Genomic DNA, 27,980 nt, shown 5'->3' on the forward strand with positions numbered 1-27,980 from the left:
AACTGATTTGAAATAATGAGTGAAGCCAGAGTAAGCTTTGAACAAAGAAAATTTATCCCAAAGTGCCACTAGACTTCTTTTTTTTTTTTTTTAAATATCTTTATTGATTTCAGAGAGAGAGAGATAGAAACATCAATGATGAGAGAGTCATTGATCGGCTGCCTAGCCCCTGACTGGGAATCGAACCCCGATCACCTGGATCCTAGTTCGACACTCAACCGCCGAGCCATGCCCAGCCGGGCTATGGGGATACATAAAAGATAAAGTTTGCAGTACAAAACTGGCAATAGTCGATGAACTGAAGACACACAAATAACAAACAAAATGATTCTTGATGATTGTGATTCCATTGCTTCGTGTTATCAGCAGTGCCTGGACCAGAATGGTCATCAATTTGAAAACAGGCATTGACAAAAAAGTTATTCATTTCTATTTCTGTATGAAATAGAAAATTATTTCTGTATGAAAATGAAAATTATTCAGATTCATTTCTGTATGTTAATAAACACTGCCTTTATAATCATTCAAAGTGTGTATACATTTTTAAGGGGACACCCTGTACATGTCAATGAAGGAATGTTAATCTCATTTAATTATAGACTTCCTCATTACTAAAATAAGACAATTCTGGGGCTAACAGTTTTACCTAAGCATATTGGATGAATTGCTTGTATTTTATAGTATTAAATAGGTTGAGAATGAAAATTTAAATTTATAAGCTGTGTTATTCATTTGTTAAAGATAAAATTTAAAGTATAGGAATGAAATAACATATAATTAAACTCATGAAAAAGACCATTTGGGATTAGCCAGAAATAAAATGGGTGGGAGTGAGGTTAAATTGACTTTATGGACAGAATAATAGAATGTGTAAAGTTGTGACAGTATGACCATTTTTAGAAATACACATGACTTGATTTGACTGGAGTGGAGAGTGTATATGAGAATAGGGCCTGGAGGGAGATGAGACTTAAGAGGCCAGATCATGAGGAGCCTTATATGTTACCTTAGGAGGTTGAATTTTATCCTGAAAACTATGAGGAAATATTGAAGAATTTTAGGTAGAAAAGTGATGTGATCAGATTTTGTACTTTATAAAGATAGCCATCTGAAAATGCACTGGAGAAAAGCCAGATATATTTAGTTACTAAATTTGTGAGCAGAGGAAAGGATAGTAGTTGAAAAGGAAGAGTCTAGAGTATGGCTTCACTGTTTCAGGTTTGGGCATCTGGGTGAAGAGTAGTGCTATTCCCTGAGCTAGAGCTAGAGCATACAGGGGCCAGGTGGTAGGATGGGAGGTGAGCATCTTGAGTTTGAGATATATATGAAGCAACCAAGGGGAAGTCCCAAGTTAGATAAATACATTTTACTGCTCAGCAAGGAGATCTAGGCTGGAGACAGAGTAAATGATTGTCACCATTTATTAAGCTTTTGCTTAAATGTGTAAATATGTTGTGGTAAATACTTTTATATACATTATGTTGTTTAGTCCTTATGAATTTGTTATTATTGTTCCTAATTTTACAAATTAGGAAGCCAAGATCCAAAGTTACACAGTAAATGTGAGTCAGTCAGAGTCACTGTAAAGCTGAGTTGAAACCGTGAGGATATGAATGAGATCACTTATGGTGAATGTAGAGGGTGAGACCTGAGAGGAGTGAAGCACCGAAAGTGGACTTTTGGGGAACTTAGATATTTGAGAGGCTAGAGGAGGAAGAAGATCCTGCAGATAAGACTGAAAGAACATCAAGAGTGATGTTACCCAAAATATGTTCCTCAATTAATTTGTCATATAAGATCTTTAAAGGGGAGAGAAAGGTTCTAGAGCCAAGTAAGTGTGGGAAACACTGCAGAACCCCATCCTGTAGAGTCACAATGCACATTAGTATTGATGTGAGAAATCTTGTAGTAAAGAAACCTGTTTAACTTTAATAGCACATTTCCCAAACCTATGTGATCATGAACCCTGCTCCCCTTTTTTTGCATACATTCCATTGACATCCCAGGACTGAAGAATCCAATTGAGTGTGGCACCACAGACTCTAAACAAAGAGGGAGTTTTCAAGAAGGAAGTTGGATCAGATGTCTTGGAGAGGTCAACAGAGGTAAGAGTAGAAAGTCAGTAGACTGGCAGTTGTGAGGGTACTAGTGACCTATGTGAGAGCAGCTACAGTGGAGTGAGTGTTCAGAAGACCATTGTGTTGCAGTAGCTTAGAAGATAAATGAGTGGTGAGGAAGGGGAGCTAGCAGGTAGACACTGTTCTTTCCAAAATCTTGTCTCTGAAGGAAAGGAGAAAAAAGTAACTAGAGGAGAGTGTTAGACTGAAAGAAAGGTTCTTTTTGTGTTACTTAGAAGATATTTGAGAATATTTTTCTGCTGAGGGGAAGGAGTCCTTAGGCAAGAAAAGGGTCAAGATATAGTGGGGTACAGGATTCTGAGGTGATGGGAGGAGAGAGGTTACAGAGGGCAGTTGGAGAGATTAGATTTGGAGGGGTGTGAAGTATTACACTGAGCTCAATACAGTGATGCCCTTAGGAGCTTATTTTCCAAGTAAGATTGTGCTTTTGGTGTTTGGGTCTACTTTGTATAAATTTATGTATTGAATCTTCCTCCTTATTGTCACTTCCTACTGTCATTGTGTCTTCCTCTAGTAGCTCTTTACTTCTACTTATTTGCTGCTTCACATCTACTTCCAACTAGAAAACCAGGAAACCAAACTTTTCAGAGTTGAATAGAAAATAGGAGTAAATAACTCGAAGTTCTAAAATGCACCTGCCCCTCTGCCCACAAGGGAGGAAGAATTCCTTTTTTTTTTTAGGTGAGGTTGTAGGAAGGAGTTGCTTTGGAATTTCTACATTTTCCAAATAGATAGAAATACCACATAAGGGACATATAGAAGTTTTAAATATGTGTGTGTGTATATATATATATATATATATATATATATATATATATACACATATATATATATATATACTATTGAAAATGTCTACTATTTTATTTCTCTACTTTTAAAAATACTAAATGCCATTTTCCTCATTAGAAAACGTTTCTTGGTGGTAGATATCTTCATGCTGTGTACTGTTCATACAAAATTTCTTCAGTTTAAAGGTAGTTTTTAACTAGAATCTAAAAAAGTAATGGGATGGACAGGATGTAAGGTTCTACATTATAATAATTAAAATGCGCAAAGGTAAATATTCTGTAGTTGGTAGTACCAGGTATTTGTGGTGTGGTCTATACTGAGGGCTTTTTAATTTTTAAAAAAATGTATCTTTATTGATTTCATAGAGAGGAAAGGAGAGAGATAGAGAGATAGAAACATCAATGATGAGAGAGTCGTTGATCGGCTGCCTCCTGCACGCCCCCGACTGGGGATCAAGCCTGCAACCCAGGCATGTGCCCTGACCGGGAATTGAAGCCCGATTGCCTGGATGCTGGGTCAAGGCTCAACCGCTGAGCCACGCCCGGCCAGGCTATACTGAGGGCTTTTGGTTTAATCGACTCACTTTATAATGAGGCAGTCCTGCCCTGTGTTTTGTTTTGTTTGTTTGTTATTGTATTTAAATGGCTATTTATAGTTTTTTCATCTAGAGCTAGATAGCCCTTTTGTTCAAATGAGAGGTTGGAAATTCTGCAGTTACCTTTGGACTATTTTTCACAAGTCATAAGTTTGGAGGCTATTTTTTATTTTTCTATAACTAGGGTATAGGTTCAGCATTTTAGAGTTAATTTAGAAAAGTAACTTAAATCTGGCGGGTTTCATCCAGATAGCAGGGAATTGCTTGTGTTAAATGTGGTCACTAACCAGCTGTAGTACACACATGCCGGAACCTAGCAGAGCAGATTTGTGGGCCTCACCTCTGTCCCACCAAATCTCTCTCGTTGGGTCAGAGACTGTGTGTTGTTAACAGGCTCTTAGGTGATTCTGGTAGGCAGTAACTTATGAAAACTGGTACAGGGGATCCAGCCTGTGATTAAGTCTGACCCACTCTGGTCCTTTGAATGTAGCAAGTATGTCCATGGTTAGAACCTAAATCAGATGAGTACATGTCGAGGTGCTTTCATAGGATGATCTTTTAAATTTTTTCAGGCTTACTATTTTTTAACAGCTTTATTGAAATATAATTCATACTATGCAATTAACACGTTTAAAGTATTCAGTGGTCGATCCTTTTGTAGTTCATAAGCATGATGATTGGGTGTTCACGCTCTTGTGTGAGATGTACCTCCCACGAACCTTGTTATGACTTTGGCACATTACACATCTGACATTAAAAAATAATAATAAATAAATAAATAAATAAAAATAAAGTATTCAGTGGTTTTTGGTATATTCACAGATATGTGCACCTGTCACCACAGTCACTTTTTAACCTCAGAAAGAAACTTCATACCCTTTAGTTATCACCACCTTATCCCCTCAAGCCTTAAGCAACCACCAATCTACTTTTTGTCTCTAGATGTCCCTATTCTAGATTTTGTATGTATGAAATTATATAGTATAATTATATAGTGTAACTATAGTATATAGTTGTCTTTTGTAACTGGCTTCTTTCACTTAGCATAATATTTTCAGGGTTCTAGCATATATCAATACTTCATTCCTTTTTATAGCAGAATAATATTCCATTGTATGGATATACCGCATTTTGTTTATCCTTTTGTCCACTAATGGACATTTAGATTTTTTCCATTCTTTTGGCTATTATGAATAATGCTGCTATAAGATTCATGTCCACATTTCCATATGGACATACTGTATATTTTCATTTCTCTTGGGTATATACCTAAGGAGTGGAATTGCTAGGTCATATGGTAAGTTTTTTTAATCAATTGAGGAACTTCCAGACAGTTTTCTAAAGCAGCTGCACCATTTTACAGTTCTTGTAAAGGAACTTAAGTGTATGAGGGTTTCAATTACCCCACATCCATGTTAAAAATTATCTGAGTTTTTCATTCTAGCTATCTTTGAGTGTAAAGTGGTTATCTCATTGTGGCTTTGATTTTCATTTTCCTGATGGATAATGATGTTGAACATCTTTTCTTCTGCTTCTTGGCCATTTGTATATCTTCCTTGGAGAAATGTCTATTCAGATACTTTGCCCATTTTTAAACTGGGTTGTCTTTTATTATTGAATTGCAAGAGTTTTTATGTATTCTTAGATATAAGTCTCTTGTCTGATATATGATTTGAAAATATTTTTTTCCCTTCTGTGGGTAGTCTTCACTTTCTTCAGGGTGTCTTTTGAAACACAAAAGTTCTAAAATTTTATTATGTCCACTTTAGCTATATTTTCTTTTGTTGCTCATGTTTTTAGAGTCATATCTAAGAAACCTTTGACAAACCCTAGGTCATAAAGATTTGCCTCTGTGTTTTCTTCTAAAAGTTTTATAGTTGTTTTAACTCATTGATACATTTTGAATTAATTTTTTATACGGTGTGAGGTAAGGGTCCAACTTCATTTGTCTGCATGTGTCTCAGCACCATTTGTTCTTTTTTAAGAAACTAGACTTGATTTTTATATAAAATGTCTTTTATTATTTTAAATTAGAAGGATGATAAATTACATGTGAAAGAATATGTATGTTACTTCAGTTTTCTTTTTTTATAGTGACTTTTTCTACTGTTTATGAGATTAAGGTTGTATTAAGACTATATAAATATAAACCATCAAAATATTTGGTTTGTAAAAGTTACTAGGATTTTACTTTGCATTCATATGGATCCCACTCCAGAAGTCTGCCCAATTTCCAAATTGTTTCTGCCGCAAAACCAGGTCTCATGTATAAAACTTCAACTCTGTTTTTTTGTATTTTGGTGGGAAAGGAATACATGTCTGATTCTCTCCAAAGTCCTTTCCAACCATTCCATTGGACCAGGAAGACTCCCTAGTATTGAGCTTCATGGATTTAGACCTTTTCTTGATGGTATCTGTCAGTTTCTGTAGTGGGGTCAAGTGCATTCTCTGTCAAAACACAGTTTCTTTCATTGTCTTCACATTCTCTTCTATAAAAACAATTCTGCGTTTTGTAAGATTATCATAATTTTTATCAAAGATAAGGAAGGGAATGCTTTCTTCATATTCAATTACAAAGCTGAAAATACTTCTTTCTTTCCTAAAATTAATACTTAGTAAAAAAGCATCTCCTAACTCCCAGTGCAGAAAACACAGGTCTATTTCCTGTGTTATGATGACCAGAAAGTTTCTTCTCTTTAAAGAGAAAGAAATAATAACCAACATTTACTGAAAATTTATACTCTGTGAGGCACTGTTCTGAGCTCTTTATAAGTATGGTCTGATTCAGTCCTTACAACAGCCTTGTGAGGATAGGTACTGTTATCTCTCTCATTTTGCAGATGAGGAAATTGAGGTACAGATATGGGATAGAACAGGTTTAGAATCCAGGCTGTCTGATTTCAGAGCCTGCTGTTTTAACAGCTCATGTTAAAGATTGGCCTGCCTTATCCTTTGGGTCTTAAACTCCAGTCTTGAATTCCATATGTCGTTTTTGGTGGATCTAAGGAAGAAGATCTAGGAAATACACCTGAAGTAACCTGGGTTTTGTTGTATTGTTTTCTACCAGAGCTCAAGCTTATCTTTTATTAATACTTAATAAACAATTCCATAAAGATAATACCTAAATGTACAAAAATCTCCATGCATACTTCAAGACTTTTTTTATGTTATTAAATTTATTCTATGGTAATTACTTGCTTTTATAACATTAATTAATTACTTATCCTAAGTATTAAGTTGTTAACAAAACATCATGCATAGGGATATTGTCAAGTAAAACAGGTGGCCCCAAAATAACACAAGCTGCATGATGTGGAAGAAATAACATTGGCCTGATAGGAGAGCCATTTATCTGGTTTGGCTATCATTGAACTGGTCAGTCCCTGCATCTGTTTGGCCCTACTTTTTTTTCATCTGAGAAGTAAGAGTTGAATTTTTAAGGTCCTGTTCAGTTTTAGGATTCAAAGATACTATATACTCTTGGTAAATTGTCTTAGGAACCGTGGAATAGTAGTTGAAGGAGTATTGTAACTGGGTTTTGTTCCTGGGATATTATGGTAATTACCAACAGGCATGCAAAACAGGCTGAGAGATAATTCTGTTAACTGACCTCTGGATCCATGCCCCAGCACAGGAAGTGTGATTTACATGCTATGTCTTAGAAATGTATTTTTAGATGTTCTTAGTGTTTTATTAAGGGTCTGCCCAGAGACTGTTCAGCAAACAACAGAGACTTTTTAAGGCTTAAATATATTCACTAATGAATTAATACATTATTGACTAAAATTCTATTTTTAAAAACTTGGTTTTAAAATAATTATTAAAAATGCAGGGGTTGGAATAGGAAGGTAGATAGAGATTGAAGGACAATTTAGGATCCAGATTTAGTTTTAGCCTGGGAAACTGACAGTGGTTTCTAGAATATGCTTCCTTATTTGTTTTTCAGTATACTGTAACCAATAAACCCTTAATAATAATAATAGTAGCTACCGTTTATAGAGTGCCCACTGTGCCTGGCAGCACTTTGACAGTAAATCTGTAAGCCTATATAAAACACAGGTGATCATATTAATAGATGCAGAAAAAGCATTTGATAAAATCCAGCACCCGATTGTGATAAAAAACCTCAGCAAAGTGAGAATAGAGGGAACATACCTCAATGTAATAAAGGCCATATATGACAAATCCACAGCTACCATCATACTCAATGGGCAATAACTAAAAGTGCTTCCCTTAAGACCAGGAACAAGATGGGGATGTCTGCTTTCACCACTCTTATTCAACAGAGTACTGGAAGTCCTAGCCACACAAATCAGACAAGAGCAAGAACTAAAAGGCAACCAAATTGGAAAGGAGGAAGTAAAGCTCTCATTATTTGTGCACGACATGATACTCTATATAGAGAGCCCTAAGGGCTCCACCAAAAAACTTCTAGAACTGATAAATTAATCCAATAAAGTAGCAAGATACAAAGTTAATATTTAGAAATTGGTGACATTTTTATATATCAATAATGATCTTTCACAAAGGAAAAGGTGCATTTACAATTGCACCAAAACACCTAGAAATAAATTAAACAAGGAGGTAAAATACCTGTACTCGGAAAACTATAAGACACTGAAGAAAGAAACAGAAGAGGATACAAATAAATGGAAGCACATCCCATACCCTGGACAGGAAGAATTAACATTAAAATGTCCATACTACCCAAAGCAATCTATTGATTCAACACAATCCCTGTCAAAATACCAGTGGCGAATTTTGCAGAACTGGAACAAATAATCTAAATATTTATATGAAACCACAAAAAAACCCCAAATAGCTTCAGCAATATTGAGAAAGAAAAACAAAGTTGGGGGTATCATGCTACTCGATACCAAACTAAACTACAAGGCCATAGTCATCAAAACAGCATGGTACTGGCATAAAAATGGACATAGAGCTCAATGGAACAGAATGGAGAGCCCAGAAATAAACCCACATCTATATGGTCAAAAGGAAGCAAGAGCATAGAATGGGATAATGACAATCTATTCAATATATGGTGGGACTAAGAAGCACAAATTGGTAGTTACAAAATAGTCCCAGGGAAGTAAGTAAAGCGTAGAAAATATAGACAATAATATTGTGATAACTAATGTATGATGCTAGTTTTGGTGCTAGAAATATCGAGGGGAACACTATGTAAAGTATATGCTTATCTAACCACCTGAAACCAATACAGAATAAAATTAAATTTAAAAAAAGACCTTTGCTCCATCTCAAAAAATAAAATAAAACCCACAAAAAAATAGTGAACATATTTGTACATCAGAGGCAGTTTTTTAAAGAGGCCCTCTGATAAATGTTGAAATCTCTTTTAAAAATTCACTTGAGCCCGGCCGGGCGTGGCTCAGCGGTTGAGCGTCGACCTAGGATCCAGGCGATCGGGGTTCGATTCCCAGTCAGGGCACATGCCCGGGTTGTGGGCTCAATCAATGACTCTCTCATCATTGATGTTTCTATCTCTCTCTCCCCCTCTCCTTACCTCTCTCTGAAATCAATAAAGATATATTTTTTTTTAAAAAAGAAAAAAATAAATAAAATTTCACTTGAATCGTGATGTTTAAGTTTCCTTAAAAACTACTCATAATCAAGCCTAATATTTACTGATGTAAGTTTGGAGGGTGGTAGTAACCCATACATGGACATGGGCTTTCTCCTTCAGGAAGCTGTAGATTTAAAACTTCAACTTTAATACTAAGAAAGACGTTACATTTCCTCTTAATGAATTCCAATTTCCTATCAGAAAATTTCACAGATCAAATTGGGTACTTTATGGATTGTTTTTGAAAGTGGAAATTTCCAGAGAGTCTTTTTTCATTGTTTATGGTTATATTAGAGTGTGAGATACCTTTGATTTTTGCAGTAAATTCTTAGAAATAGAGAATAATAATTTTACTTATTTTCTTAACCATAAACTTCATCTCCTTCAGGGAATGCACATGCTTCTAAAGGCAAGTGAGAGGTGTTTTTTCCTCCTGACACCAACCAACTCTGATTGTCTGAGAACACCAGCTAGGTGTCACTTCAATTTGGACACTAACTACTACCCAGAGTTAGCACCAGATTCCATAGGTTTAAGGGCTCAGTACCATGGGACTGCTCTTACTTCAGATACCCATCTTAAGTATTGGGTCCCCAGGTTACTCACCCTTCTGTTCAAATTGGCTACAAACTCCTCAGGGGTTCCCACAACCCCCCTCCTCAGGTTCAATTATAAAGGATACAACTCAGGAACAACCCAAATGGAAGAGATACGTAGGGCAAGGTAAGGAGGGAGAGGCACAGAGCTTCCGTGGCATCTCTAAACTTGTCACCCCCACAGCACCTTGATGTGTTCACCAGTCTGGAAGCCCTCTGAACCCCATCATTTAGGGGTTTTTGTGGAGGTTTCATTTACCTAGGTACAATTGATTAAATCACTGACTGTTGGTGATTAACTTAATCTCTAGTCCCTCTCCTCTTCCTGGAGATTTGGGGTAGGGCTGAAATTTCCAAGATTTTAATCACGGTTTGATTTTTCTGGTCACTAGTCCCCCCATCCTGAAGCTCTTTAGGGACATTCCAAGAATCACCTCATTAGAACTAAAGATGTTCCTATTACCCTTACCAATCAGGAAATTCCAAGGGTTTTAGGTGCTTTGAGCCAAAAACCAGAGACAAGACCAAATATCTTTCTCTGATACCATGGCAGAAAAGCCCAGTCTTTGGTTAATAGAAGTTGGGAGCTAAGTGCCTGCTTGATAGAATAAAGGCAGTTTTGTGGTAGACCTTCTTTCACAATTTCCTAAAGGTTGAATAAGACTTAATGAAGTAAAGAAGGGGAAGACCAGCCAAGGCATGGAAGCCAAAGACACTGGGATAAGTTCAGAAAAAGTCAATATAATAGATAATAAAGCACTTGATGGGAGGGAGAGGCAGATGCTAGATTAGGGAGGTAAGCAGACAAAGACCAAGTCCTGGAGAGCCTTGTATGCACTGGTAAGAAATTTAGACTTTAACTTTAGCCTATACTTCTCAAGCTTCAAATTGCGTCACACTCACTTGGGAAGTATGTAAAAATGCAGACTGGCTCAAGAACGTGCAGTGTGTTTTTTAAATCTCACCCAAGGATATGTTCACTGATTCTAAGAGAGAGAGAGAAAGAAGGAGGGAGGGAGGGAGAAAGAAAGAGGGAGAGAGAGAAAGAGAGAGAGAAAGAAACATCCATGTGAGAGAGAAACATCGACCAGTTGCCCCCCATACATGCCCTGACCGGGAATGGAACTCTCAACCTTTTGGTCTACAGGACAACCCTCCAACCAACTGAGCCACCCACCAGGGCCAGGAACCTACAGCTTTTGTGAGCATCCTTTGGTAACTCTGATATAGGTAGTAACGAAGAACATAAAGGGTTTTATTCATAGAAGATCAGAGCTATGATTTGGATCAGAGCTGTGAGTGGACTGTTGCAGTAGCCAAGTTTTAGGACTAACAGAGGCCCAAACTAAGGCAATGTGGTTGGGATGTAGAGAATGAAATAGATTAGAAAAGAATATGAGAAGTAAAATGGTAGGAGCTTGATGATGAATTATGAGGGGTGGGGCAGAAGGAGGAGCCTAAGTTGACTCTTGCAGATTTTGAGCTTGGTCGGGCTGAGTAGATGGTGGATGCCAGCCAGTAACACAGATACAAGAAGTAAAGCTTTAGTGGGAAGATGAGTTCAGTTGTGGATGTATTAAATATGTAATCCTGTGGAACATCTAAGCAAATGTTCCCATTAGGCAGTAGGATATACAAGGGGACTGGGGATGAAAATTTAGAAGTAATTAGTTTATAGGCTCTTGTTGAAACTCTGAGATCACTGGAGAAATACCAGGGACACTAACTACCCAGGACATAACCCTGAGAGCCCCCATGTGTAAGGGGTAAAAGTGGAAAAGGAATATCTGACAGAGACTGAGATGGAACCACCTGAAAGCAATTTATGGAAGACTATGGTAGAGAGTAGTATCATAGATGCCAAAAGACTAGTCTTAGGAAGGAGTGAATGGTCCAGTTCTGTCGAATGTAGCCGAGAAATCCAATAACATGAAAGTGTTCTGAACTGATAATATAGAAACCTTTAGTGACTTTAGTTAGAGTAGTTTCTGTGGAGAGGTGCGACAGAGAAGCCTGATTGTAGTAGGTTGAAGAAGAAATAGATCAGGTGGAAACAATGAGTATAAAATATTTCTTTCCAGAAGTGTTCCTGTGAATGGAAGGAGAAAAAGAGGATTGTATGTAGGATTAAATGAAGATTTGTCTTTTTTTGTTTTGTTTTTAAAGTATGGGATAGATTTGGAAGTGTTTGCATGCTAAGGGAAATGAGCCAGAGAATGGGGTGAGGGAAGTGATAGAAGATAAAAGTGAGAGAGGAACCCAAGTGCCAGGGAGGGTGTCTAGAACACCAAATAAGGAGTTAGTCTGGAATTGGAAAATAGCTAACATTCTCTGATTTAAATATCTATTTCCTATTATGGTTGAATCATACTATACAGGATGACATTCTCATTCTTTACTCCCTGTAGAACTTAAAATATATTGAATGTGTAGTTTTATCTGTCTGTACCGTAGATAAAAATTCCCATGAATAATACTATTTAGATAATATAGTATATCATGTATAATTAGGTTAATATTAATCTCTTGCCTTGACTTCTGTATAGATTAACAAAAACCTTTCTGAAACATGGTAGGAAAATGTATCTTCTGGGTTTTTTTATATATATATTCTTCCTTTCTTTTTATAGTCATTCAACACATAGTGGACGCCCAGTAATATGGCAGCTCACAATAGGATTTGGAAAATGTTTGAAAAAAATTTTGAATAACAAAAATATAGCCTAAAATATAAAAGGTATTTATCATTCAGGGTTTACAGTCCTTGAACTTATTAACTCTAAAAAATTAACACCAAATTCAGCTTTTAATAGGTGGTGTTTGCTATATAACAAAAACTTGTCACTGGATATAACTTAATTTGGCCATTAAGATAATGATGACTTGTAGACTTCCAGCCCAGACCATGTTTATTAAAAAACATGTATTGTAAAGTACTTTGGGAGAACAGAATGCTACACTGAGGGGGGGAAATGTCCGGCCTTGTTCAGTCTCTAGCACCTTAAGGTCAGTTATAAATTCTTGATAATTTCAAATTAGTTATATTCATTACTGGTGATGATAGTTGGAGAAAGAGCATGGCATAGCAAAATGGATTTACTAGAAAAAAAGCAGTGAACTTTTTTTCCCTTTTTTAAAAAATTAAATTTATTGGGGTGACATTGGTTAATAGGATCTTTTTTTCTTTCAATTCTATTTTGTATTGGTTTCAGGTGTACATAGTGTTCCCCTCAATATTTCCAATACCCCAACTGGCATCATACATAGTTATTGCAATATTATTAACTATATTCCCTATCCTTTACTTACATCACCATGACTATTTTGTAACTACCAATTTGTGCTTTTAATCCATTCACCTTTTTCACCCAGTCCCCCAACCCCCCTTCCCTCTGGCAACCACCAGTTCGCTTCTGTGTCTATGAGTCTGTTTCAATTTTGTTTGTTTATTTTGTTCTTTATATTCCACATATAAGGGAAATCATATGGTATTTGTCTTTCTTTGTAACTTATTTCACTGAGCATAATACCCTCCAGGACCATCCATGCTGTCACAAATAGTTAAGATTTCATTCTTTTTTATGGCCAAGTAATATTCCATTCTATATATGGACTACAGCTTTTTTACTTGCTCATCTATTGATGGACACGTGGGCTGCTTCCCAATCTTGACTACTGTAAATAATGTTGCTATGAGCATGGGAGTGCATATATTCTTCCAAATTAGTGTTTTGGGTTTCTTCGGATAAATCCCCAGAAGTGGAATCACTGGGTCATGAGGTAGATCCATTTTTAACTTTTTGAGGAAACTCCATACTGTTTTCCATAGTGGCTGCACCAATCTGTATTCCTACCAACAGTGCACAAGGGTTCCCTTGGGGGAAAAAAGTGAACTTTTAAAAAGATTTTGGTAAGTGTACCAAATTGCTTTCCAGAAAAGTTGTATTAGTTTACACTTCTACCAGTAGTGGCAGTGAGCATGCCCCAAACATTATTTTATAAAAATTTAAAATTATATTCCCATTTTAGGAAAAATTAGCATTGTACGGGGTGGGACAAAGTAGGTTTACAGTTGTGAGTATTTGAAACAGAGTTTATTCTTGTATTATTATTTATTAATTATTATTTTCCATACAAACAAGTGTAAACCTACTTTTGCTCCACCCTGTATAATTGTTCAGGTGATAGGCAAAGTTGATAGCTATGTACAAGCAATGTATGCCCCAAAAGCCTCCAGCCATTGAGTTCTATAACCAAACTACTTCCAATACATGTTGAGAAGCCAATTATGCAGTCTGTTTTTCAATGGAGATGTTTAATGTATTTTTCTCCTTGAAGAAAGTTGAGTTCCTTTTACAAATTTTAGGGAATTTTAAAGCTCTAAGTTAATCTCCCAGGCATAATTTTCATAGTTATTTTGTTATTAGCAAATAAATTGGGAAAATAGAAGCTATAGATGGTTTACAATTCCCTAATTCCATTTAATATAAGGATTTTATTTCTGTTTTCCATTTTAAAACCATCCCACTATTCGTTGGTGGCCGATTGATAAACTTATTTTATAGCTATAAGTTTGGGAAATCTTCGGTACTTCACATATGTTTAGGTTTAGACAGTGTATTATTAAATTCTAGTGTCTAGTCTTTAGTTCTTAAAAAAACCTTTAGCCATTTCACACTCTGTTCACTTTACATTCCATTTGTGATCGTTTCTTATAACATTTGTATTTGAAGATATTAATCACAACTTGGAATATATAATGGGCACATAGGCACTACTTTGTATCTCCCTATATGTGGTGAAATATATTACTCAGAGTACTGTTCACTTTTAGCCTGATTTAAAAATTTTTCTGAAAAGAAGGATTTGAGTTGTAGATGAGTTGTTTGTGGGATATGCTGTTTGGTCATGTGGGTTCATGGCTTAATAAAGAGATCCCTGAACTAAGCCAGGAATCCTATGGTCTAGCCCTAGTTCTGTCACTAATTAGCTTTGTCACCTTGAACATATAACTTATTTCTGTGTTTTTATAAAATGTCTTACACAAAGAATATGATTTATATTAAATTATTGCTCAAATAAGAAATAATATTATTAGGGAGAAGAAAACGCTTGGCATTTAAGACTTGGGATGGTAGGAAAATAACTTCCTTGATTAAATTCAGCATGTACTATTAGAGAAGGGTCAGAACTCACTCTACCAGAGCCAGGCAGGTAGTATGAGTATGTGAATTGGGACTATTCTCTTAAGACTTAGGGAATAGTCTGTGACAAATCAGTCCCTGTGTATCTCTTGCATTAAAAATTCAGATTAATAAAAAAAATACTGTAAGGGCTGTACAAAAGAGTTCTGCAGGCAGGATTCTTCCTGGGAGTCTCTGATCTTTGGCCTCTGGTATAAAAGAAAGAGTACTGGACCAGAAATGAAGTCCTAAGTCTACCATTAACTAGCTGGGCAATCTTGGGCAGGTCATTAGATTTCTCTCAGACTCAGTTTCCTCATCTGTATAAGTTGAACTAAATTTCTCTGTAGTGACCCTTCCAGTTTCTGAGAATTATGTACTTCCTTTTATGTTAAGAACCTTACATTCTGGTGACAGCAAACTAATGCACCTGAATTTCTATTTCACTATTTCTCCTCCCAGGCAGTTGCTGTGTCTTACCTCTCTTGTTAGCTCAATAAGGTCAGGACACAGCCGTGGCTGGTGTGGCTCAGTTGGTGTGGCATCATCCCATGCACCGAAAGGTTGCCAGTTCAATTCCAGTCAGGACACATGCCTGGGCTTCAGGCTTGATCCCTGGTAGGAGACATGCAGGAAGCAGCCTATCTATGTTTCCCTCTCCCTCTCCATCTAAAATCAAGAAAAAAAGAGTGGAACCCACATTTGATTCCTCTTTATGTACTGTTGAGCAGAGTGCTCTGTGAGGCAGGCACTCAATGAGTTTGATGGCCAGCTAGTCAGAGGGATAATGGACAGAGATGGATGGATGGATGAATGAATGAATGAACAAATGGATAAATAGAAGGTATTTTATCATAGAAGTATGCACAAATATATTAAGTGTGGTTTTTTCACTTTGTTTGCATTTTATTTATTTATTTTTAAAGAAAATGTTTATAACAGCCTTATTGGTAATAACCCCAAACTGGAAACAATCCAAATGTTCATTAATGGATGAATGTACAAATAGGCTGTGGTACATCTATATGAGGGAATACTAGTCAGAAAAATTTTAAAGGAATGAACTACTGATATCTACAAAACATGGATTAGTATTAAAATAATTATGCTGGCCCCGGCCGGGCGTGGCTCAGCGGCTGAGCGTCGACCTGGGATCCAGGCGATCGGGGTTCAATTCCCGGTCAGGGTTGCGGGCTCAACCAATGACTCTCTCATCATTGATGTTTCTATCTCTCTCTCTCCTTCTCCTTTCCTCTCTCTGAAATCAATAAAAATATATTTAAAAACTAAACTAAAATAAAATAATCATGCTGAATAGCAGAAGCTGAACAAAAATGAGTACATACTGTATTATTCCATCTATGTAAAATTTCAGAAAATGCAAATCTATTATAGTGACACAAAGTTGACTTGTGGTTGTCTCAAGGAGGGCATGCTGAAAGTGGCAGTAAAAAAAAAGATTACAATGGTGTATGAGGAAACTTTTGGTGTTGATGGATATGTTCATTATCTTGAATGTATTTGTGGTTTCATAGATGTGCATTTTATTTTTTGATTCTCAGGAACAAATTATGTATTTAGAAGCATTGTTTTGAAACATCTTTCATTTTCTTTTCTTTTTAAAAGATCTTAAATTGATTTTTAGAGAGAGAGAGGAAGGGAGAGGGAGAGAGAGAGATAGAAACATCAATGATGAGAAAGTCATTGATCGGCTGCCTCCTGCACACCCCCTACTGGGAATGAAGCCCACCACCGGGGCATGTACCCTGACCGGAAATCGAAACTGAATCTCCTGGATCATAGGTTGATGCCACACCAGCCAGACAACATCCTTCATTTTTAACATTCTATTCTCTTACGTGTTTAGGTGTCAAAATTTAGAACATCCAACATTATATTTATCGCATTGCTTTCACTAGCTTAATTTTCATGAGCCTTGACTAGGACTTGGAAACAATGCAACTTGTTTTGATGACTTTCTCATGGGCCAGAGGTTTCAAATGGATGTCACATGCTGTTTGAGCAGATCTAACAAAAAGACAAACAGTTGATCCTCTTTGTTTCAAGTAGTCTCTCTCTCTCTTTCTCTCTCTGTCTCTCTCTCTCTCTGTAGGTTTAGTTTGATTCTGGAAGTTTTATGAGCTTTAAAGACAGTTATAATTTCCTTTCTAATATCCATTTAATCACAATAGCAACTAGTAGAAATTCAATTAATATTGGAGTGAATGAAAAAATGAATAGCAGAGGAGCATTGTAACAAAGTGGAAACAGCACAAGCCTAGTTTTTGAATACCGATTCTACCTCTTATACTTACCTTGGATAAATTATTTAACTGAGTCTCTGTACTCTTATCTGTAATATGGAAAAATGATAATAATTATGGATTTTTAATATTCTTAGTTTTAAATATTTCTCAATATGTATTCTGATCTTTTTTTGAAAATATGGTTATCATATTTTAGTTAGGCTATTTTAAAAATTTATCTTTATTGTTGAAAGTATTATAGATGTCCTCTTTTTTCCCCACTTTCAACCCCTCCACCCCCCCCGCTTTCCCCCAGTCCTACCGCACTATTTTAGTTAGACTTTTTTTTCACCATGGAATTTTAAAACTATATACTTGTGGACATATTTTTAAAAATATTATGTACAGACATGAGATTCAGTGGAAAATCATGTAATTTAGCCACCAATTTGTACGTTTGGCATAATTATGAAAAATAAGAACATCAAATGCTATATTTAAGATTTCCTATGATTGACATAAAAAAAATCATCCAATCTTGAACCAGACTTTTTCAGTTGTTCACTTGCTGCTTTGAGCTTATTTTTTCTGTCTATTCATAATATATGTAGCTCAGATAATTTTGAGATCACAAGTATCATATTGTACGATTAATTTAAGTGTACTAGCTGTAGTTACAGCATAATATATTCAGTAGGATACAATTAGATTTTATCTCATATTCTTTTGCATATATCTTCAATGACACTTATGACCAGTAATTCATTACTTAATATAGAATACTATAGTAGAAATCTGAAAGAAATTTGAATACTGAGTAATGTGGTATGGTAGTTTTTACCCAGATTTCTTGATCTGTTCTTTCCATACATTACTTCAATTGCTTTTTAAAAATTTTTATTCATTAACTTATTAATTAAAAAACTATGTATTGAGTATCTGCTATGTGTCACATATGCTACACAATAAGTATACATTGATGAATATAGCAGGTATAGTTTCTTCTCTCATGAAGCTTACTCTATATAGTGGTGAAGGTAGAATTAAGCATGTACACAAATTTTTAATTACAAATTGTTCTATGACTGAAACAAGGGAGTAGTGCTTAGATTGGAGTTTAGGAAAGGCCTCCCTGCAGAATTGATACTTAGTGAGGTTTGAAGAATGAATAGGAGCCAGCCTTAGGAAAACAAGGAGAAGAGTAGTTGAAGCAAAGAGAATAGCATGTGCAAAGGCCCTGAGGTGGAGGGAGTTTGGCATATTTAAGAATTTGAAGGAAGGCCAGTGTGACTGGATCAACATGCAGTGGGGCAGAATGAGGAACCTAGAGAAGGCGGCAGGGGCTAGATCATGTAATGCTTTATAGATCATAGTAAGAAGTTTGGACTTTTTTTTCCAAGAGGAATGGAGAAACCATTGAAGGGGAACCATATTTCTGTTCTCAGAAGAAGTCTTTGACTGCTTTGTGGAGAACAGATTGTAGGAGATGAGGATGGAAACAGGCAGGCCAGTAGGGAGACTCTTGCAAGTGAGACACGAATTGGGTAGGTTTGAGGTTGAACCTGCAGGGCTTACTGATAAGTGGGATAGAAGGCTGAGGCAAAGCGGGATAAGTCAAGATGACGCCAGCTTTCTGACTGGAGCAGCTGAGGTGTATGTTTGCACCATTTTCTGAGATAAGGAATACTAGGCCAAGGCAGATTTGGGGGAGGAGGAGGGAGTTGGGATATGGAGTTTACAAATGACTGTGAAACCTCCAGTGGAGATAACAAATAGTTGTGTATATTAGTCTGGGGCTTAGAGAGGAGGCTTTGGACTAGGGATACACATTTGGGAATCATCAGTGAATACTTGATATTTAAGTTATGTGAATAATGAGATCATTTAGGAAGGAGGGTTTAGAGAGAGAAAAGAGGGCTTGAGACCTTGTCTTTTGAGATTCTGCAACATTCTAATTAACTTAATTTTCTGACCCAGTTAGACGTTATCTGACTATCACAAAGAATTCTTCTGCATCTCTGTTCTCTTTTCTCACCCCCGTAAAGGCAATAAATAAAACAAGCCCAACTGTTATATTTTTTTTAGTTAAAAGTGTTAATCTGAAAACTACTTTTAATTAAATATATGGGTTTTTTAGCATATTCATAAACTTTCCTGGAAATCTGCCATTCTTATGAATGCTTATCTTTTAAGGGAGTGCAGATGTAGAAAGTGGAAGAAATTGGGCCAAATATAAAATCTCTGATGCATTTTTCCTTCAGTCAATTTGTGTTCTTGTCAATAACCTCTGTAAAAACAATGTCAAGTGTGGGGTGGGGAGAACCTTCTCTTGGATTGGAATTTCCAGTTATTTTAAATTTGCTCTATTCAGGTTGCATGTCCTATACTAATGGAAGCTGATTGATGTTTGCCTTGGTAGGTAATGATGATAAAGTTCAACTTCTAGATACATGCCTTTTGTTTTGTTTTGTTTTTCTATTTCTTGTGCTCATGTGTTTGTTCCACATTTTTCTTTAGAGGCTTTTGAGCCAGTTATACATTTTAAAGCCTCTTTATTTTAAAAATTATATTAAAAGCCATCCTACCCAATTCCACTTCTCTTGTTTGTTTGTTTTTTTAAGGTAACCCATTAGTAAGTATGGCTGTTTTGTTTTGCTTGCATGTTGTCTTGCTTGCTTGTTTTGTTACTCCTGAAGCTCCAAAACTCATTATTTAAATTATTTCTTCAAACATGGAGTATTTCAGAGTCTTACTACCTGTACCTTAGTATGCCAAAAATTACCTTTTAGGCTAACAAGAATTTTCACCTGCCACTATAACCCCTCTGTGCTCCATATAACCATGTTTAGAGAGCACTGGCCCCTCTACCTTCATTAGTTGTTCCTATATTCACCTAACCTTATGTAAACATCATTAAACTTTTTTGGGGGGGTAGGAGTGGATTTGTCCTTTTTCTTTTTTTCAAGATTTTTTATTGATGTTGAGAGAGAGGAAGAGTGAGGGAGAGAAAGAGAGAAACATTGATGTGAGAACGATACACTGATTGGCTGCCTCCTGCACCCCCTACTGGGAATTGAGCCCAAAACCCAAGCATGTGGCCTGACCAAGAATTGAACTGGCAACCTTTTGGTGCAGGGGACAATGCCCAACCAACTGAGCCACATGGGCAGGGCTTGTCCTTTTTTAATGTAGGCTCTAGGCACAGGAACACACACTGATTTTTATTGTTGCTATTGTGTTGTTTCTTGGATAGGAGCCAAGACTTCATGCTAATGTTGTATTGTGCAGTTATATCCAGTGGGTACTAATAGTCACCAATTCCTATTGTGAGATACTAAAACAAACTTAAAGCTGTAAACTCTCAGTTTCCAAGACTGAGAGCTGGAATTAGTCGAAAACCAACATGTACATATTTTAAAAGAAATCATTTTACCCTTCATAACTTTGAAAGCCAAAAAGCAAGCATGTTTAACACTGCTTTTCATCACTGTTTTCCTGTTTTTAAAAATGAATCAGGATTATTGAAGGACTTAGCTTAAATAAGAGTTACCCTATGTTTTACTGAGTTGTTCATTTCAATATGCTATAGTTTACCTATTGTTGGACATTTGGGGTTGCAATATAAATTCTGTAGGGAATTTTTGTACATAAATCTTTATATACATCTCTGATTATTTCTTTAAGATAAATTATGGACTTTACTAAATCCAAGATGTGAACATTTTCATAATTCTTTGATACAGTGTTATATTACTATTCAGGAAACTTTTATCATTTTACACTCCCAGCCATTGGTATGTGAGAGTTCCTCTTTCTCTTTTCTTAGTAGCTTTGGAAGCATTTGTAGTCTCTTATCTTTGCTATTCTGAAGGATAAAAATTGTGTTTTGTTTTATTTTACAGTTTTGATTAACTAATGAAGTAGGACATATTTATTTTTTTATTTCTTTTTAAAAATCAAATGAGTCAGAAAACACTAATGTAGATAGAATAATATATCTCTATTCCACACTGACATGAAAAGGATTTGCTTACAAATGGCTGCAAGAGAGTATATTTTCAAAACTTGTTTCTTGAGAGATAGAGGTAAGTTTTCAATTCCACTATGAATATCTCAAGCTTTAATCAGTGTTTAGTAAGATATTAGCATTCCGGATTCAGTGCTCCAGAACATAAATTTGTCAGCTCTCTAAAAACACTGGATAAAATGGGAAGTTCAACAGCCCTACTTCAATGACTTGCTTATAATCCACCAAAGGGAAAAACGCAGGCAGGATTGCCAGCTGCTCTGCATCTGCAAGCATTTGTGCAGAACTAATTTTAATAGCAGATGTTGGAAATTTTTTTAAAAATGCAGCCTTCCCTCTGAGAGTCAGACCTATCCCGTGACTTCTCAGATGCCCCATAACCCTGTTAGCCAGAGTTTCATTCCTAAAATTCCATATTTTGCTTCCCTTCTCATGTGAGAAGTTTCAGAAATGCTTAAGGAAATCTCACAACTTCAGAAAGTCTTGATATTACTTTAAGGAGAAAACTGTTATTTTTGTTGATCAAGTGGATAATGAAAGCATGGGAATTCTGGCAATTTGCTGATTCAGTGTCTGAATGATGACACATACAGATTTTGGGTTAGTGATACCAGTATTTCAGATCTCCAAAGGAGCTCACGCAGGCCTAGATAGGTGCCTCTGTGACACCTGTCATTATTCTCACTCACATGTCAGAGTTTAATCAAATCTGTTTTGTTTTTTCCCTTGGGCTTGCCTACTGTTAAAAAGCTAAGTAAATTCTTTCATTGTTATTATTTGATTTTTAAGTCTATTTTTAAATTTCATAAAATTCAAAATTCAAAAACTTAATCAAGGGTATACATATAGTGAAAAGTCTTCCTACTTCTGTCCCATGGACATCCAGTTCTTCTCTTCACATACAGTGAATGTTATTATTTTTCTGTGTCTCTTTCTAGAAGTACTCTATGCTTAGACAAGCGTGTGTGTGTGTGTGTGTCTTTTCCCTCTATTACACTAATGGCATAGCAATGTACACAATATTCTGTACCTTGCTCCCCCTCCCCACTTAGTCTAACTTAGGAATATTCCGTATTAGTACATAAAAGCTCCCGTTTTTATTATTCCTAGATAGGATTCCATTGCATAGATGTGTGCCATAATTAATTAACTAACCAATCTCCAGGCTTTTGTTATTATAATAAATGCTGCAGTGAATAACAGAAAAATGTCATTTCATAAAATTACAATAAGTTTCTAGAAATAGAATTGCCTGGCCAAAGGGAAGGTATAGTTTTATTTAATTTAGACATAAAGTTGGGATATGATCCAAGGGTCCAACCTTAAAAATTAAACCTGGAAAGAAAAAGAGGTCATACTTAGCTGACCAGAAATTCTAATCTGTCACTAAATGAGGTATTTTTCTTTATGTAAGTAAAAATGGCAGTGAAAATGCTAAATTATTACCTTTAGTAATAGTTACTTTTCAGTGATCACTGATAACTCTTATTTAGCAATTTAAATTATTTTCTTATTGCCGTAGATAAGTGATTTTCAACCTTTTTCATCTCATGAACTCATAAACTTATTACTAAAATTCTGCGGCTTGACCAAAAGAAAATAGGTATAATTTTGATTCATTCATACAGTACAGCTATTGTTATTGTTGTCATTTTTAAAATTTGACCATCTAAGGGAAAAGAGGTCAGTGTCCTTGACTAAATAGTCAGGTATTGCATGTTTTAAAAATTCTTGTGGCACACCAGTTGAAATTCGCTTCCATAAATAGTTAAACTCATTTACGTAATTCTAAGGAAGTTCATTTATTCAACTTGCTACCATCCTAAATACTGCTCTGCAGCTGTAAATAATTAGTTAAATAGCATCATGATTTTAAACTCATTCACAATGCACTAAGTTTAAACATTTATTAGGTTCCTCTTATATGAAGACATTGTCCTTTCCTGTAAGGAGTTCACTGTATTAGTAGTTTACAATTTGGGAAAAATTCAGAAGGTATTTTTTTATCCTTTAATGTTATATCATGATCTGAACTTTATCAGTTTTTTTTATCTTCCCATCAGTAAATGGTACCTGGCTAGCATCTTTTCATGTGCTTATTTGCTGTGTCTTTTCTTGGTGAAGGATCTGTTGAAGTCTTTTGCCTATTTTTTTTTTTATTAAGATGTTTGTCTTCTTATTTAGTTGTAAGAATTCTTTATATATTCTGTATACAAGTACTTTGTCAGGCATATTTTGCAAATATTTCTCCCAGTCTGTGGCTTAATTTTTTTTTAAGCATCTTGGTTCTTTTTTTAAATGTTTTTATTGATTTCAGAGAGAGAAAGGGAGTGGGAGAGAGAAAGAAAAACATCAATGATGAGAGAGAGTCATTGATTGGCTGCTCCCTGCATGCCCCCTACCTTGGGCCTGCAACCATAACATGTGCCCTGGCTGAACTGGCAACCTTTTGGTGCAAGGGAAGATGCCCAACCCACTGAGCCACACTGGCCAGGGCTCAAAGTGGAAAAGTTTTTAATTTTGTTGAAATCCATTTTATAATTTTTTTCTTTTATGTTTTGTGTTTTTGTGTCATTAAAGAAACACTTTTCTAACCCAGTGCCGCAAAGATGTTCTCCTATATTTTATCCTAGAAGTACACCTATTACTTGGTTTGGTGACCATTTATATGGCTGTCACAACTGATCTTCCCAAATGAGGAAATAGGCTCTCAGAGAGGTTAAAACAATTTGCCAAGGTCATTTAGCCGTTAGTCGTAACTATGTTTTCTGATTCTCAATTCTGTGCTTTTCCTACAAAGTCTGTGCATATTATATCACACTATGTACAAAGTAAGATCATATGATATATTTTGGGGGTGATCATTTAGTTTGTCAGTTCCCAAGGCCTTGCCTTCTGTTATTTCCTGCTAGGATATAGCATTTGTTTAGCACATCAGTCAGAGGGCAAACAAGGGAGGAATTGTTAAACTTACTGATCAAATGTTATTTTTTTAGTGCTTTTATAAAATATATTTTGTAATTACTTGAATTCAATCCAAATTTTGATTTATGGAGCATAATATTAATAATGTAAGAATGCATATTGAATAGTCAGCCAACAAATATTTATTGAGTGCCTGTTATAATTGCCAGGTACTGTGTTTGGTTGCTGAGTATATACATTAATAAGTGAGTTAAGTACATTTGATCTCTTTCCTCATGCAACCTGTAGTCTAGAGGAGTGACTTTCAAATCTTGTGACTGAGATCCACAGTAAGATGTACCTTTTACATTATGACCTGATATGCTTGTGTAAGTGCTCCTGCACACACGTACATGTCAAAAACAGAAGTTTCATGAAACAATTCTTCCTCTTCCTTCATGCAGTGTACTCTGATATTTTCTATTCTATTCAGTTAAAAAATAAAACTATGTTGCTGCAAGCCACTAAATTGATTTCACAAGCCATTAATTGTTCTCAGCCTGAGGTTTGAAAAAATTAGTAAAAGCTAGTTGATTACTGAATTTGGGGGGGACTTTCAAAAACTGTGGTTTGCTGGGAGAGCATAAATACGCTGTGTGCCTTTTGAGATTCCTATCTGCCCACTGATCAAATATGATAATCTAACTACACGTTCCCCCCCAAAATACCACAACTTTCAAAATTTCAAAGGAAGTGATAACTTCCTTCGTAAAATTCTGTAGTACTAGAAATGGCAATGCTTCTTTATTTGTTCTCAAAATTACCAGGCTCATTATAGATTTAGGAGTAAGTAGGAAATAGTTAAGGAAATTTGTCACTCAAACTCAAATGCTAAAGCATACACAGAAACCTGAAAAACTGCTTCACTACAAAGGTTAAAAAGTAGCTTTCTTCATTTGATTGTTTGGAATTGAGGAAACTGGGGCTATTACTTCGCTAGATGTAAATTATGAGGAGGGAGTTTTATGAGTCCTAACCACAAGTGACCTTTTTGTCAAAATATGAAACTGTTTCTTATGCTTTAAGCAGGCAATTCAGAGCTTCAAAACACAAGAGGGGTTTATCCATTCATCTCAGTTTGAAGTTATTTGAGGTTTAGAGAAGAAAGGACATTGCTTCAGAAATTTGAAATTAGAGACTTTTAATCAGAGGAAGTCTGACACTGTGTAGTGTGACACTGTGTAGTCTGATTTCTACCCAAATTGGGCCTAAAAATTGAGGGTTTGGTAGTGAAGGTTTTTGTTTTTTAGTTCCCAATGAGAATGTAACAGCTATAGTAGAGTGAATTTCATTTTGAATCTTTCTAACCACCTTCCTTTGACAAATTCACATGAGCTAATAACACTGAGCTGAGGACTTAGAGAAAATATGGTCCAGATTTAAAGTTTCTGGAGGGTGTAGGGTTCCACTGCATTTCCTGATGGGATGGTTCCCTTTTTAATGGAATTATTTTATTGTGGCAAAGGGATAAGAGTAAATTATGGTATTTTAAACAATAATTTTCTAAGATTCACATGGTTTAGTTACCAACCAAGAATACCAATATTATTCTCATACCAATATTTGTTCTCCATCTAGACAGTGAGGATAATGAGAATAACAAAATGGTCTTAGGACAACTCCCAAGTCGAAGGCTTTCCTGGTTTGTTGTTGTTATTGTTGTTTCCCCAGTTAGAAGAAACTAGTATGTTTGGAAAGAATTTCCTCGGTTATGAAAAACAGAGATCCTCCCTTTTAGAGGATATGTTAGCATGAGAGCTAAGATTTTTCTGTTCATGGAATGAACACTTTCTTTTAGAGAAATTATCCTCCTCGGAGGAGATTTTTCTGCTGGAATATCCTGGTTTCTGACAATCCTGATCAGGCTCAGACAACTCTGACTCTCAGAACCTGACCAACGTCTATAGGACATTGCACTTGTCACTTTGCTTTGCTTAGGGGTGCTGCCTGGTCCTGGAGTTCTTCCTTGTGCTGAGCAATGTCCCATGCAAAAAGTCCATGTATAAGCTCCAGGTTTTTCTCTAGAATCAGGACAATAGCTATCATAACTTTTATGCTTAGTATATATACCTGCTGTTCATGAAAAGGGCTCTGGTTTTACTGGGCCTGCCTCTTTGCAGAGGCTGATGTGGACTTTGATTTCTGCAGGAGACCTTCCTGCACTTTGTCTCTGTTCTTGAGAAAAAGCCACAGTCAAAAGTAACTTATCTTTTTCTATAAGTTGCTTTTCAGAGGAACTCCTTTCTGTGGCAGTAATCAGAGGATATTGTTCACAAGGGTTTCTGCTAAGCCCTTGGCCTGGGCAGGATGACTCTTCCCTTCTGAGTTCCCTGATTCTGCACCCCTCCTTGATGCTCTCCTCTTTTGAGTCTCTGGTCTAGTGTCTTGGCTCTTGTCAGTTGTGGCTAAATCCTTGTTCTGGCTCTTTCCTTTGGCCTTAAGCTTAGGGACCCAAGGTGTTTCCCTTTGGCCTTCATAGGATACACAGTGCCTGAAAAGCTGCCATGGCTCTAGTGGAAAAACTCTGGAGATGGGACTATGAGACCTTAGAAGCCAACCTAACTGAGTCAAGGAGCATTGCAAGGGGACACACCTGTGGTTGGTCCTGGAACCCGACCTCAATTTTACTCACAGCAATCTCCTCTTTAAGGCATGGTTGGCTCGGATTTGGGACAACCAACATTTTCTTGGTTGAAGGAGGCTTTCCTTTGTCACTGAAACCCCTACACTACTTTAGCTTTTGGGAGTTTCTCACCACAGTGGTTTTTATGATGTTTTCCAATTGTGGTTTAAGAGATAAGACCCCTTGGTATTGACCACCCCCTTGGAATCTCTGGCCCTTGAAGAAATTTCTGAATTCATCTCCAAAATCCTTTTTCTAAAATGGATACTAAACCTAGAGAAATGCTCCCTTTCTTTGATCAGTTCCTCTCCCTAGACTCTTGCTCCTCTGTTCTCTGGCTCTGGGGCATTACTATTTTATGTCTGGAATCTTTTGAGATACTTCCACTCTCATCCTTTTGTTCATTTCCTGACATTGCTCAACTTATAGTCAGCTCTGGGCTGCTATTAGCCCTCCATAAAGTCCCACTTTTCTAGGTAATTTTCTATGATGCTGGGTGAGAGGGGCTGAAAAGTGTGTCTGTCTCTCCCCCATTGAGGGAAGTGGAGAGGACTCCAAAGGCCCATGACTAATATTTGATAGGGACCCTTCTTAAAACACTTTGTTGGAAACTGAATTTTATGTGATCACCTTGTCTTCTATCTGCATAAGAGTTTCCCCCAAGGAGTTTACCGTCTCACTATTGTATGGGTCCATGAAATGTGGGTGACTAGGGAGAAAAAGGCAGAAGTGGGCAGATTTTGTAATTGGGCTCCTCTCACCTTTCAACAGTTTTATGAATTCAAGGATCCTGAGGGGTAGGCCCTACCTCTACCACCCCCAAAACTGAATGTGATTTTTTTAGCACATGTTGATTTGGAGCAGGGAAGGAGAGCTCTGGAGAGGTGTTCAGGTGCTGTTCCCCTCTGATAGTCTTCATGGTTGATGTGACTATTTCTCCAGAGAATAGGGAGTGAATTTCCTTGAAAGATTATACCTGAGGTTCACAACCTTTTAGTTTCTTCAGTTGTCCAAGAGAGGCTTTCCTCTGTCTTGCTCAGGGTCTTCTTATCTTCAGATTCCTCTTGTTTTCTGAATTCCCCTAGTTTCTCTAAAATAGCCTTGTCTTTGCTCTGGGAAGCTTCTTTCATCATAGTCCAGTTAATCAATTAGAATACAAAAATGACCTTTCTGCAATGTGAGGAGATCTTGTGGTCAGCATGCTATGTTAGTCTTTAATTTTAAGTATCTCT

General features: G+C 36.4%; 1 protein-coding gene and 1 non-coding gene across 3 annotated transcripts in view; both read left to right on the forward strand.

Annotated features, from left to right (window-relative positions):
* The window catches only part of SSH2 (slingshot protein phosphatase 2), a 207,831-nt gene that overhangs the window by 20,542 nt on the left and 159,309 nt on the right, over positions 1-27,980 (forward strand). The window lies entirely within an intron of this gene.
* Positions 4,172-4,275, forward strand: LOC148091231 (small nucleolar RNA U13). The gene has a single exon (XR_015715948.1). It is a non-coding gene; the product is annotated as a small nucleolar RNA U13 (small nucleolar RNA).

Source organism: Miniopterus natalensis, chromosome 17, assembly GCF_054644295.1.
Source record: "Miniopterus natalensis isolate mMinNat1 chromosome 17, mMinNat1.hap1, whole genome shotgun sequence".
NCBI lineage: Eukaryota > Metazoa > Chordata > Mammalia > Chiroptera > Miniopteridae > Miniopterus > Miniopterus natalensis.